We start from the raw sequence: 14,440 nt of genomic DNA on the forward strand, positions 1-14,440 counted from the left end.
GTATCCTGGGCCGCTGCACAACTGGCGATCATGTCATCGCTGAGTGCGGTGACCCCTTAACACCCTGTGGGGGAAATAGCCCCGCGGGTTATGAGGTTGGTGCGAGTGGATGTTAATGCCAGCTTCGCAGGTCACGGAGCGGGTCGATATCCACTCTCAGTCGCTCCTTAAAAGGGAGGTTGCCAGCGCCTCCGGGCCACCATCTTTTTTTGATTGCCGATTCTCAGACTGACTCTACGATGGAAGCCATAGAGTGGTCCAGTCCACCACTGTGGAGCCCTGCACTCCATTTTGGTTGCCGGGCTGCAGGCCCGGTCCCACACTGCCCTGGTAACCTAATGGAGGCCATCAGAGGCCTTGCAGAGTGCACAGCGGCCCTTCTCTTTAAGCGAAGGTAAGGGGCGTTTAAGTGGGTCGGAGCTACATGGAGCATCTGCATAGCGCTTCCCTCACCGCCCCAGTAGGGCCCCGGTATCCGCCCCCAAAAGAAGTGGAGCACGCAAGGTTGCGCTCCACTTCCTTTGAAGTGCGGTATGTAAGGGGTTCTGGGGAGTATTGTGCCTTGGGTGTCTTTCTCTGGGCTTCTGCCCTCACAGCTTATGCCTGGTCTGTGTGGTACCCTGAGTGCTGCAAGAGCACTCCTGGAGACACTGTGTCCACAGCTTATGAAGGGGCTTTTGAGACTCGTGCGTCCCCACAGCTTATGACTAGCCTGTGAGGCACCTGTGAGTGTCAAGCACTCGTAACCCCTTTCTTCCCTAGCCTGTGGCACACAGTTGAGCGTTTTTGAGGCGCTCCTGGCTTCCCTTACACTGTTCTGACACAAGACTAACAATCAGGAGATGTAATACAACAGAACTGAGACGAGGCGATTACAAGAGGAACTTTAAGCTTCCAATTTATTTGACAAGGTGTATCTCAACAAACAGCAATACACCAACAAAACAATCCCCCTAAATCCCACTAAACGGACACAACAAAATTTTTTACACAAGTTTAACAGCAGTGCAATGTCCAACCTCCCACCTTCCTGACCGAACTGAGTTGGGAGTTCTGGGGACCAGAGATTATACTCACCACAGCCTTTACACTCTTTCCAGGTCAAAACGCGGTTTCGGGGTTCTCCTTTTGCTATCTTGAAGTTACTATTTTGGTTGTGATTTTTCTTAGAAACCTGGTTGTTGTTGCGTCTTGTTGTTACTGTGGATCTACCTGAGTCCAGCTCTCAGGAGAACATCCTTCTGGAAAAAGAAAAGGTTCAGTCTACTGTAGCGAAAGGAGGCTGAACTGATGTCGTCTCGGGATGGTGGTTTGCTTCTTCTGTCTTCAGTGTCTTCGGACATTGGTCTTCCTTCTGTGTCGAAAGGCTGACTGCTTGCTGGAACATGAGAATGGAACAACTTGTCGGGGCAGAAACCCCTTCTTATATCCAGTTATCCAGCCAGACTTTCGGGCTGAAATAAATCCTTCCCATTGGTGGGCTTTTGATTTTTGAAAAATGCAGCAGTGTTGGATTTCGCAGGGGGTTTTTCCACTGGCCATCCCTGGTGTTAACCTAATCAAGGGTTGAGTAGGTGTTAATTGGGTTGGCAGGGTGTGGGCCTCCTGTAGCCATTGTGTAGACCCTCAGTTTGTTTTGGGTTCTCTAGTTTTCTTAAGGCCTGCATAATAATAGTGGGGGAGACAATAGCCTGGTATCGGTGATGAGTTAGTCCCGAATTTTCGAGCAAGGGCACTCCCATTGGCTTGGAGTCCCTTGCTTTGGGCTGACTCTGTCCCACCATTGGCCCTCCGGTGTCCTCCCCCGTCCAATCACTGCCCTGCCAAGGCCACACCGTCTCGGTTTCAATCCACATCTGGTTCTGGGTTCCCTGTTCCTTCCAGGACACTGGCCTGCTGCAGCACAGACAGATCCCACAGCTCTTTTCCTTCTGGGTAAAATGAGGGGTTTTCGTTCTCCCCTACAGCAAGCCGAATTCAGCAGTGGGGGTGAGATTTCTGCGCCAGTGCAGAATATTCCCGGCCCCAGATGGTTACCACCCCTAATTTGGGCGTAGGGCAATTTCGCCCATTGACACCTTTACCCTTTTAATTTTTTGTCCAAGCTATCACCTCGTTCCTTTATTTCAGTCTTGACAGAACTTTATTCTTCAACTCCTTTATTTCTTCTGCATGACAATCGCACCCCCCCCCCCCCCCCCACAGCGCTACTCAAAGGGACACACACAACTTTCAGCTAAGTTTTGATTGTTGCTTTTCTGCTGGTTCCTGTGCAATTTATTGGACTGGTGGATTGGTGTAAGACATTAAAAAAATTGTTTGCAGGAATTGCTGCTGGACATTTGCAAGACTTTGGCTCTTAAAGGAAGGCCTTTGAGACCACCATTTGCTCCCAGTCTTGGAGGTCCTAGTTGCAGTCCCCCTTGGGTTGCAGTGTAACATGGTTGTGGATCAGAGGCAGCAAAGAGGACAAGATGCTCACAGAGGCAGGAGGAGGAAGCAGGAGGAGGAAGTGGAAGATGAGGAAGTGGATGATGAGGAAGTGGGAGAGAAGCAAGTAGAAGAGGAGGAAGCAGAAGGAAGGAGGCAACCCAGTCAGCCCCTTTCTGGCCAGGATATCCGGGATTGAATAATCTGCCTGCTGTACCAGTGAACACAACTCCAATTCCCCTTTCAATGTTTTTCCCATACATTACCTTCCCTCTGTTATTGACCATCAGCGCATCCTCTTGACCACAATACTGAAATAAACGCCACCACAAAGCAAACTTTCCAATCCAACTTTATCCATATATGCATCCGATAATACATCAAAAAATCAACTAATTGCAGTTGTGCATTCCCTTCGGAACTACCTTGCATGTGCCTGTGCCTATCCTCATGCTCCTTTGCAGTGCTTCCCCAATGGCTACAGCATGGCCACTGGAAGGCTGCTGACTTTCAGTGGTGGACATTGCAGATGGCCTTGCAGGATGACCTCGAAGAGCTGGTGGCTGGGAGTGCGAAATCGAGTGATGTTGTTTCTTTCTATTCTGCACGCTCCTCTCCATCTTCTTGGTCAACCGCTGGCTGGGTAGGCTGGATTTCTTGGGTGTCTGAAATGAGGAAGGCACAAGAGTAGGGTTGTGGTGAGGGGAGTTGGGGGGCGGTGGGGGGGGGGGGGTAGTAAGAAGTACATGCTTACACCATGTGCAGCTTGTAAATCAGAAGAGATTGTGGGATGAGGGAGGATGGGATGTGAGAAGGATACCGGCTGTTAGAAATTAGGAACATCTAAAAATATATGGTTATCTGAATGAAACTGTGATGCAAATAATATTGTGTTTAAATGATTGTGGCCTAAAAATTGCTGTCAGAGGCTTCTTGCTGGCAGAAAACCTCCGCCCCCAATTCCCAGGCAGTCATTGTGGGTGCACTTCCGGGCGGACGGGTCGGGCAAAACTCAAAACTCGTGCCGGTGTCGCAAGAGGTGGCGTTACATACCTGACGCAGCTGTTCCCAGCTGTGCTGCTCAGTACCACTGCAAAACCTGACCAGAGGATTGCGGCGGGATGCTGGAGACCTAACTGCCGTCTTTCATGCCGCTCCGGGGCTAAACCTGGAGTGTAGAGGACTGGAAAATCCAGCCCCATAGCTTTGGGGGGACAGGGCCGGACAAGATAAGAGGGTCCAGATAAATGGATTGGCATTCAAAACGTATAAACAAGAAAAGAAAAGATAAACAAGAATGGTTGTGAAGACCCCTCCGTGAGGGATGGTCTTCATCAGTAAGTTTAGACAAAATTGGGCACCTTGTTTTAAGGGGAATGTCCATAGGTTAAATGGCTGTGTCCATTACATTATCTCAGTCCCACTCTTAAAAAGAGAATAAAAGGGAGAACGAAAAAAACCCTAGGCAGACTGTGGAGTGGGGAGCTGCCAAGAGTGGATCACGTGGTCCAACACACTTCCGAAAGTGAACCCATGCTGACCCTAGTCTCACACTCTGGTAGTTCAAGAATAGAGAGGCATGTGAGACAAGAAAAACGAGTAAGGATTGTTCGTGCATGCCAGCCGTCTGTCTGATCGGGTCCAGTACCAGCTATTTGTCACGGTTGTATGTTTTTGCAGTATAACCAGTGTGTTATATTCTGTCCGAACTCTGATTAAGCACATTGGGCCCAAGTTACGGGACGCGCCCAGAACGGCGCAGCCCCGACCTGGACGCCCGTTTTACGCGCCACAAAATGCACCTAAAAAAAACTGACCTTTTCTCCGGCTCCCTGCAGGCCCTCTGGAGCTGGGCGCAGCGCAGCACGAGCTGTGGGGGGCGGAGCTAGGTCCCTGCGCTGAAAACAGTGCTGGGACCTCTGCACATGCGCGCTACAGTGAGTGCGCATGTGCAGTAGCTCCAGGCGCCCAAAACTGTGTGGGAGGGGCCCGAAGCACGCAGCCCCAAGCCCTGGCTGAATGGCCTCACTGGGGCTGCGTCGATAAGGCTGCCTCCCACGCCCAGCTCCTGCTTCCTCCCGACCGGGACCCGACCCGACTTGACTCCCGCTCCCCCTGCCCCACACCGGACCGCCCCACCCCCGTCCCGATCTCCTTTTCCCCCGCTCCCGACCTCCCCCCCGATCTTCGATCCCGACCCCCTGCTCCCGATCTCCGCTCCCGATCTCCGCTCCCGATGTCCCCCCCACCACCCCCGACCTCCGCTCCCGACCCTCCCACGACCCCGACCTCCGCTCAGGACCTCCCTCCCCACGGACCGACCTCCGCTCCTGACCTCCCCCGACTGACCTCCGCTCCCGACTTGACCTCCCCCCCCCGTCCGACCGACCTCCGCTCCCGACCTGACCTCCCCCCCCCGACCGACCTCCGCTCCTGACCTTCCCCCGCCCCCCCCCGACTGACCTCCGCTCCCGACCTCCCCCCCGATCTTCGATCCCGACCCCCTGCTCCCGATCTCCGCTCCTGATCTCCGCTCCCGATGCCCCCCCCCACCCCCGACCTCCGCTCCCGACCCTCCCACGACCCCGACCTCCGCTCAGGACCTCCCTCCCCACGGACCGACCTCCGCTCCTGACCTCCCCCGACTGACCTCTGCTCCCGACTTGACCTCCCCCCCCATCCGACCGACCTCCGCTCCCGACCTGACCTCCCCCCCCCGACCGACCTCCGCTCCTGACCTTCCCCCGCCCCCCCCCCGACTGACCTCCGCTCCCGACCTCCCCCCCGTCCACGACCGACCTCTGCTCCCGACCACTCCTCCACCCACGACCGACCTCCGCTCCCGACCTCTCCACCGCCTCCCCGCCAGACCGGCACTCCACCCGACCGACCAACCCGTGCTCCCGACCCCCCCGGACCCCACGCCACCTACCTGTCAATCCGGTAAGTCTAAGCTCGAAGTCTTGGGCCCAGCCAGGCCCGGCCCGTTCAGCCTCCATCTCCTTTCTTTCTTTCTCTCTCTCCCTTCTCTCTCTCTCTCTCTTCCCCCCTTCTCTCCCCCCCTTCACTCGCCCCCTCCCTTCTCTCCCCCCTCCTCACCCCCTCTCCTCCCCTCCCTCCTCCCTTCTCTCCTCCCTCCCCCCTCCCCTTCCTTCCTCCTCTCCCTCCCTCCCATCCCTACCTCCCCCCCTCCCTTCTCTCCCCCCCTCCCTTCTCTCCCCCCTCCTCTTCCTCCCTCCCCTCCCCTTCCTCCCTTCTCTCCCCCCTCCCCCTCCCCTTCCTTCCTCCTCTCCCTCCCTCCCTTCACTCCCTCCCCTCCCCCCATTCCCTCCCTCCCTTCTCTCCCCCATCCTCTCCCCTCTTCCCTCCCTCCCTTCTCACCCCCACTCCTCTTCCCCCCACCCCCCACCTCCCCGCTCTCCCCCTCTCCTCCCTGCCCCTCCCCCTCTCTCCCCCTCTCCCCTCCCCCTCCTCCTCCCCCCACCCCCTCCCCCCACTCACCCCCCCTCCCCCTCCCCTCCACCCCTCGCTGTCAGAAACACAGACACTGACAGACAGAGAGTGATAGAGACACACACAGACAGACAGAGAGATAGAGACACTGACAGAGACACATTGGGGTCGTCCCAGCACGCTGTTGGAGGACTCCCGGTGCTGCAGTCAGTAAGTAAAAAATGTTTTATTTGTTGATTTTTTAAAAAATTAGTAATTTTTTTTGATTGATTTGTTGATTGATTTATTGATGTATTTATCATTTATTATTGATGATTGCTCTTTTTGTAAAACTGAAGTGTTTAATGTTTGTAAACTTCCCTTTAAACCCCCCCGCACCCCATTCCCTACGTCTGATTTGTAACCTACGCCTGATTTTCTAAGTGTAGACAAGGTTTTTCTGAGCGTACAAAAATCTTCACTTACTACATTCTCAGTTAGTTCGGAGTAAGTTTTCACTGCCTAAACTTTCAAAACGGGTGTAAGTGGCCGGACACACCCCCTTTAAAAAAAAAAAATTCTGTTCCAAATTGAAACTGTTCTAACTGACTAGAACTGGAGCAAACTAAATGCCGAGAATTGCAATTTCTAAGATACTCCATTCTAAACCAGTTGCTCCAAAAAAACAGGAGCAACTCAGGCCGAAACTTTTGTCCCAATATAACCATCATGTTGGTTTGCACTCGATCCCCTGATGATTTGAAGGACAAGAGATAAGTTAATCGCTACAAATTGGCGAATCAGACAGGAGTGCAAAAGGGTTGTTGTGGTCGAAACGAGTTGGGGACGGGGCTCGGTCTATAAAGGTACTAGGCGTTGATATTGGGAAAAAACAAAGTGGTGAATGCGTATTTTAGAGAAAAAGTTACGAATAGTCTTTCAGATTAGTTAGGGGCCCCAAGCGGTAATCGGAATAGTGCAGTGTGACGAGAAGAGCAAGAAGAATTACTGAGAGATTTGGGGTGGGATAGCGTCCCAGGTGGGTGCACAGAAATGTGAAGTTAATGAAGCCAGAAATAGGTTGGCTTAAGCGGCCTACTTGTGTGCCGTTTACTTGGCAGGCGAAGTTGTATTCTTGAAAGAGAAAAATGCACAATTTGAAAGAGACTGACAGGACTGGCAAGGTTGACATGTTACAGAGAAAGCCTCGGCAGATGAAGCACAACTAGCTTCAAGACGTCACTATCAGGTCTATGAGGATAATAAAGCTTTAAAAATCAAAAAGGAATCCCTGATTTTACAACTTGAGGATGCCAGGGTGGCCTTGAGAGAATTACTCAAACTCCCCTCTGGCTAGTTCTGGAGCATAAGTCTTCATGCGATCCCTGGTTCGGACAATGATATAGTCAAGCAGATGCCAGTGTTTGAAGCGAGGGTGTTGCCACGATGCCTTGTATTTGTCCCTCTGGCAGAATAGGGTGTTGGTGATGAGGAGTTCATGTTCTAGACATTTTGTCAGGAGTAGCGTACCAATGGAGTGCCAATCACGCCGCCCCAGAGAGCTGTGTCTTTGCTGACCCTGGCATTAAAGTCACCCAGGAGGATCAATTTGTCATCCGTGGGGACGCGGGACAAGGATGTCTCGAGGTTGGAATAAAAACCCTCTTTAGCTTCATCCGTTGCATCGAGTGTAGGGGCGTACACACTGATGACTGTGGCGCATTGGTTCTGGGATAGGGTGAGACGAAGCATCATGAGGTATTCGTTAACCCCACAGGGGGAGTCTTTAAGGCGGTCGACCAGCTCATTCTTGACGGCAAAACTGACTCCATGAAGGCAGCGTTCTTCCTCTGGTTTTCCTTTCCAGAAAAAGATATAACCTCCTTCAACTGGTCTTCCCCTGCTCGCTAGGTCTCGCTTAGGGCAACGATGTCAATGTCAAAATGTCTGAGTTTCCGGGCAAATTTGGCATTAACATAGCCCCAAAGCAGAGGGGACAGCAGAAGCAGTGGCACAAAAAAGTTAATGCCGGGGCGCTTAGAGATCCAGCTAAGAGAGCCCTATACAGCCAATCTGGCGTGCCTGCTGACCCTGAGATACTGAATGCCCACAGCTCTTGGTCTGCCCTCCAGGCCTCTATAACTAGTGCCTGTGATGCGACACTTGGTCACTCAACCAGAAAACATCAGGACTGGTTTGATGAAAATGATCAGGAGATCGAAGAACTAATAGATCGCAAGTGCAAAGCATTCTGAGCCTCAAGCAACAACCCAACTCGGGTGCTGCAAAACAACATTATAGATGGCTCAAGGCTCAGGTCCAACAAAAAACCTGGGACCTAAAGTACAGGTGGTGGATGGAGAAAGCCACAGGAGATACAACAACTGGCCGACAGCCATGATATGCAAGGATTCTTCATTGCAGTCAAGGTCACCTACGGTCCAAACTCCCAAGGCCCCACCCCACTCCTGGCCAAGAATGGGGAAACACTCATCAAGGACATCGAGGCTGTCGGGGCCCGATGGAAGGAGCACTTTGAAGATCTCCTCAATCGAGACTCTGCCTTTGACTTGAGTGTTCTCAACTCCATCCTGCAGGATGCGACCCGCCACCAACTCAGTGAAACTCCAACATTGCATGAGGTAGGCAAAGCCAAAAACAGCTCAAGAATAACAAGGCTATGGGTGCGGATGGAATCCCTGCTGAGGAGCTAAAGTATGATGGAGAGGCGCTGTTGGTGCAGATACATGACATCATCTCTCTCATATGGAGGGAGGAGAGCTTCCCCGGGAGATCTCAGAGATGCAGTGATTGTGACCATTTTTAAAAAAGGGACAAGTCCGACTGCGGCAACTACAGGGGAATCTCCCTGCTATCAGCCACTGGGAAGGTTGTCGCTAGAGTTCTTCTCAACCGTCTTCTCCCTGTGGCTGAGGAGCTCCTCCCGGAATCACAGTGCAGATTTCGTCCCCTACGGGGCACAACGGACATAATCTTTGCAGCGCGACAGCTGCAGGAAAAATGCAGGGAGCAGTGCCAGCCCTTATACATGGCCTTCTTCGATCTTACAAAGGCCTTTGACACTATCAACTGTGAGGGTCTATGGAGTGTCCTCCTCTATTTCGGATGCCCCCAAAAGTTTGTCAACATCCTTCGCCTGCTTCATGATGATATGCAGGCAGTGATCCTTACCAACGGATCCACTACAGACCCAATCCACGTCCGGACCGGGGTCAAACAGGGCTGCGTCATCGTTCCAACCCTCTTCTCAATCTTCCTCGCCGCCATGTTCCACCTCACAATCAACAAGCTCCCCGCTGGAGTGGAATTAAACCACAGAACCAGTGGGAAGCTGTTTAATCTACGCCGCCTCCAGGCCAGGTCCAAGATCACCCCAACCTCTGTCTTTGAGCTGCAGTACACGGACGATGCCTGTGTCTGCGCACATTCTGAGGCTGAACTCCAGGATAGTCACTGTATTCACTGAGGCATATGAAAGCATGGGCCTTATGCTTAACATCCATAAGACAAAGGTCCTCCACCAGCCTGTCCCCGCCGCACAGCACTTCCCTCCAATCATCAAGATTCACGGCGCGGCCCTCGACAATGTGGACCATTTCCCATATCTCGGGAGCCTCTTATCAACAAAGGCAGACATTGATGCGGAGATTCAACATCGCCTCCAGTACACTAGTGCAGCCTTCGGCCATCTGAGGAAAAGAGTGTTTGAAGACCTGGCCCTTAAATCTACCACCAAGCTCATGGTCTACAGGGCTGTAGTAATACCCACCCTCCTGCATGGATCTGAGGCATGGACGATGTATAGAAGGCACCTCAATTCGCTGGAGATATATCACCAACGATGTCTCCGCAAGATCCTGCAAATCCCCTGGGAGGACAGGCGCACCAACATCAGTGTCCTCATCCAGGCTAACATCTCCAGTATTGAAGCACTGACCACACTCGATCAGCTTCGCTGGGCAGGCCACATTGTTTGCATGCCAGATACGAGACTCCCTCAGCAAATGCTTTATGTGGAGCTCCTTCATGGTAAACGAACCAAAGGTGGGCAGCGGAAACGTTATAAGGACACCCTCAAAGCCTCCCTGCTAAAGTGCGACATCACCACTGACACCTGGGAGACCCTGGCCGAAGACCGCACAAGGTGGAGAAAGTGCATCCGGGAGGGCGTTGAGTTCTTCGAGTCTCAATGCAAAGAGCGTGAAGAGGTCAGGCGCAGTCAGCGGAAGGAGCTCGTGGCAAACCAGCCCCACCCACCCCTTCCCTCGGCGAATATCTGTCCCACCTGTGACAGAATCTGTGGCTCTTGTATTGGACTGTTCAGCCACTAGAGAACTCACTTTGGGAGTGGAAGCAAGTCTTCCTCGATTCCGAGGGACTGCCAATGATGATAAGTCTTCAGCACGACAGCCAGGATGTTGTTGGGGCCCATAGTGCTCTACCGCTTCTTGATATCGCAAGGAGTGAAGCAAATTGGCTGAAGATTGGCTGCTGTAATTGTGGGGACCTCAGGAGGAGACTGAGATTAATCATCCACTTGGCACTTCTGGCTGAAGATGGTTGCAAACACTTCAGCCTTGTATTTGCACTCACATGCTGAGCTCCTCCATCAATGAGGATGGGGATGTTCATGGAGCCTCATCCTCCCGTTAGTTGTTTAATTGTCCACCACCATTCATGACTGGACGTGGCAGGACTGCAGAGCTTTAATCTGATCCTTTGGTTGTGGGATCACTTATTTCTGTCGATAGAATGCTGCTTCTACTGTTGAGCATGCATGTAGTCCTGTGTTGTAGCTTTCCTAGTGTAAATGGTTTTGCCCTTGGTGGTTTTGAATCACCGCCACCCCCTCCGTTTACAACAGTTCTAGACCTGGGAATTATAGTAGTAAACAGAATACTCAGTTATAGACAGATCTTTCGGTCTCAACTGTCACAATGCTTTTATTCAAGTTAAAGCACACACCTGCTTCCAGTAAAACATATCCTGGTGGCGTAAAACAAACACAGTACAACACTGGCCAGTCTGAACAGGCCCCTATCATGAAGTACCCACGACTAAAACAACCCCTGCTTGGATCAACAGTGCACCACCAAATCTGTCCAACAGACTGTGCGTGCGCCTATGATCTGCGCAGAACCTCCCCACTAAACCCCTAAGATTTGGTTGGGACACACGACACCCCTGCACACTATGCGGTGGTCTAAAGGAGATGAGGGCTGGGATAATGCTCACCAGTTACCCCTTTGGCTTACTCGCTGCTTCTCCCGATGAGGCATATCTTCTGGTTCCGTACCAATCTGTGGTTTCCAAGTTCCAGTCTCAAGGTTAGCTTCCCAGTCGAAATAGCGAGGCTCTCTTTGCTCGTAGATGGTGGTTTCTTCTCTCCGTCCCAGACGGATTGCTCGGTCCTTGAATGCATTGAGCGAAGCAAGCAAGTGTAGAAGAGGAGAGAGACAGAAATGGCAGCAAACTGTCTTCTCTTATCCCTGAAAAATGCTTACTGAATCCTCGCACCAAAAACCAGTCCTTTTCCTGAGGCATTCCAACTAAAGAGCATGAATCACATCTCTGGCCTGTGTCTTTGTTACCAGGCTCTTCCTGGGGGATTCCATCCACTCCCGTAGCTTTGTCCTTGACCAGGCCAACATCCCCAGCATTGAAGCACTGACTACACTTGATAAGCTCCGCTGGGCAGACCATATTGTTTGCATGCCAGACACAAGACTCCGAAAGCAAGCGCTCTACTCGGAACTCCTTCACGGCAAACAAGCCAAAGGTGGGCAGAGGAAACGTTACATGGCATCTCAAAGCCTCCCTGATAAAGTGCAACATTCCCACTGACACCTGGGAGTCCCTGGCCAAAGACCGTCCTAAGTGGAGGAAGTGCATCCAGGAGGGCGCTGAGCATCTCAAGTCTCATCGCTGAGAGCATGCAGAAACCAAGCACAGGCAGTGGAAAGAGCATGCGGCAAACCTGTCCCACCCACCCGTTCCTTCAACGGCTATCTATCCCACCTAAGACAGGGATTGTGGTTCTCGTATTGGACGGTTCTGCCACCTACGGACTCATTTTTAGAGTGGAAGCAAGTCTTCCTCGATTCCGAGGGACTGCCTATGATGATGATTTCCTGGGATAAAGGCTCCAACGAATCTGGGTGGCCAGTAGCTTCCTTTGTTCTGAGGTTCCCGTGCTCCGGGGCTATCTCATCCAGGATGATGGCTTGAGCACTGACCAGTTTACCTGATCTCTCACTGATGGGTTCCCATTATATGACAAAAGGGTGCTCAATCAGCCATCTACCTCGGCGAGGTTCCTGCTTTCAGCCATTGACCCATCCCAGACTACCCCCACCCACTTGATGTGTATTCCTGTGGAACATGTCTGGGCCTGTCCCAGTTATGCTGCCAGCTCTTCTGCAGTAAATGAAATATGGAAAAGCAGTGTCCAAAACTTAAAGTCCAAAATTCTGAAATCTGTGTTGACGTTTACGCCGATGCTTACACTAGCTTGGTACCTCATTTTTAAGTATGGCTGGAGCTGCTCCTGGCATGCTCTTCTACACTCCTCATTGAATCAGGATTGGTCCCCTGGCTTGATGGTAATGGTAGAGTGATGGATATGTCAGGCCCTGAGGTTACAGATTGTGGTGGAATAATATTTTGTTGCTGCTGATGACCCACAGCACCTTATGGATGCTCAGTTTTGATCTGTTATATCTGTTCTGAATCTAGCCCATTTAACACGGTAGTAGTGCCACACAACATGATGGAGGGTGTCCTCAGTGTGAACAAGAAACATTGGATTGGATTTTATGAACCTTGGCATGTTCGTGGCGGGCAATATTGGTGGCAGGTCCCGACCCCACTGCCGGCTCCAGCCCCCTGTGTAGATTGATTTTCCCCTGATTGGCCTTGTTAAGCCCGCCCAGCGCGTTTCCCGGTCAATCAGAGAAAGCGGGTCTGATGATGTCACTTAATGACACATCATCAGCTGGTTTCCTTAAATGGACTATGGGCAACTTTAATTTGACATTTGTGCTGTCAGTGTTCTACAGCATTCAGGTGCTGCAAACACTGACATGCACTGCGCAAAGGTGCACGGCTCTCCAATGACTGTTTTCATATGCTTATGGAGGGAGTCACAGCACGCAGGGAGGTTCTCTTCCCTTCCCATGGGTGGAGAAAAACTTTCTGGGAGATTAACACAGCCTAGTTGCACATTGCACAGGAGGGCACAAGCAGGGATGTGGTCAGGAGGACCTGGGTGCAGTGCCGCAAATGTTTCAATGATCTCAGTAGCTCAAGAAGTGTTAGTACAAAGTCACATCAACGTCATCCTACTGTGCCTCTCAGCACATCCTCATCACTCTGCCTTCCCTACCATACTCCTGCACATTCTTACTCACACCAACTTATCTTGCACCTCCACCCACCTCTCTCTATCTGCATTATCACATCTCCTAATTCAATCATATCAACCAACAACACACAAGGGTTGGCACTTGGGTGTTTTATCCAATGTTCATGTAAAGTTTCTGCTCCTGTGCTGTCAAACATTGAGACCTTTATTTTCAGCACTTTGCGTTCTTGGATAGATTTGTGTGCACCTTTGGAAGTGGCTTAGTGAGTTGCAGTGAATGATGAGACATAAAGTTACCCCCTGCAATGGTGATGGGTATGAAAGGAATGGCTTTGGCTTTATAGGGATGTTTTATGGTGTTCGCCTGGGGTGGTGCCAACCTGACGCATCATGTGGCAGTCAGGGTGTACAGCGTCAAGTAACAGAAATCTGGCCATGGTGAGGCCAATCCTGGCCTCCCGGGCAGCAATGCGGTTGGGTGCTGATGCCCTGTGTCCTGTGCAACATCAGTTGATTGCGGAGCAGTTTGGTGTTGTTGATGCTGCTGTTGTGCCTAGTGATACTGGTGTTGGGGCTGATTGTAGTCAGATTCCGAGGACCAAGGTGAGAGTATATAAAGTGCACCGATGCTGCAGGTGAAGTAGAGATGACAGAAGCAATCTGTCAATGGTGGGAGAGGTAATGAGGTCAGACTGCATGGAAACTCCTGTAAAGACTTGTAGCATTCTGAATCTGTAGTGGAAATGCAGTTTAAAGAATCTAATGGCTAAGGGAACATTTCTCAATCAGCTGGGAGCTTTGACTTGATATTTGAAGCTGTCAACTCATCAGCTGAAATGATGGATAATGACCTCCCGCCTCAGTTTCACAGACAAAGTCTAGGCACATTTTTTACTCTATGATACATCTGGTGGAAATATGGCTTTCACTATATCTCTCCTCGGTCTCAGTACTTGGTCTCCTCAAAGGTATCATGAGCTACGTCTTCAATGGATACCCCTTGTCTCCAAGCAGGCATCCAGTAAGTCTGTTTGGAGGAGTGAAGAGCTGAGGGAGGCTGGATTGGTGCAGGACATAAGAGTGATGGTAGCTGCCAGGGAATTTGGCACACACATGCATCATGATCTTCTAATGGTTGCAGACCAGTTGCACATTGAGGGAGTGGAAGCTCTTGCGGTTGACAAAGACGCCTGG

This window comes from Pristiophorus japonicus, chromosome 2 (genome assembly GCF_044704955.1).
Source record: "Pristiophorus japonicus isolate sPriJap1 chromosome 2, sPriJap1.hap1, whole genome shotgun sequence".
NCBI classification, from domain to species: domain Eukaryota; kingdom Metazoa; phylum Chordata; class Chondrichthyes; family Pristiophoridae; genus Pristiophorus; species Pristiophorus japonicus.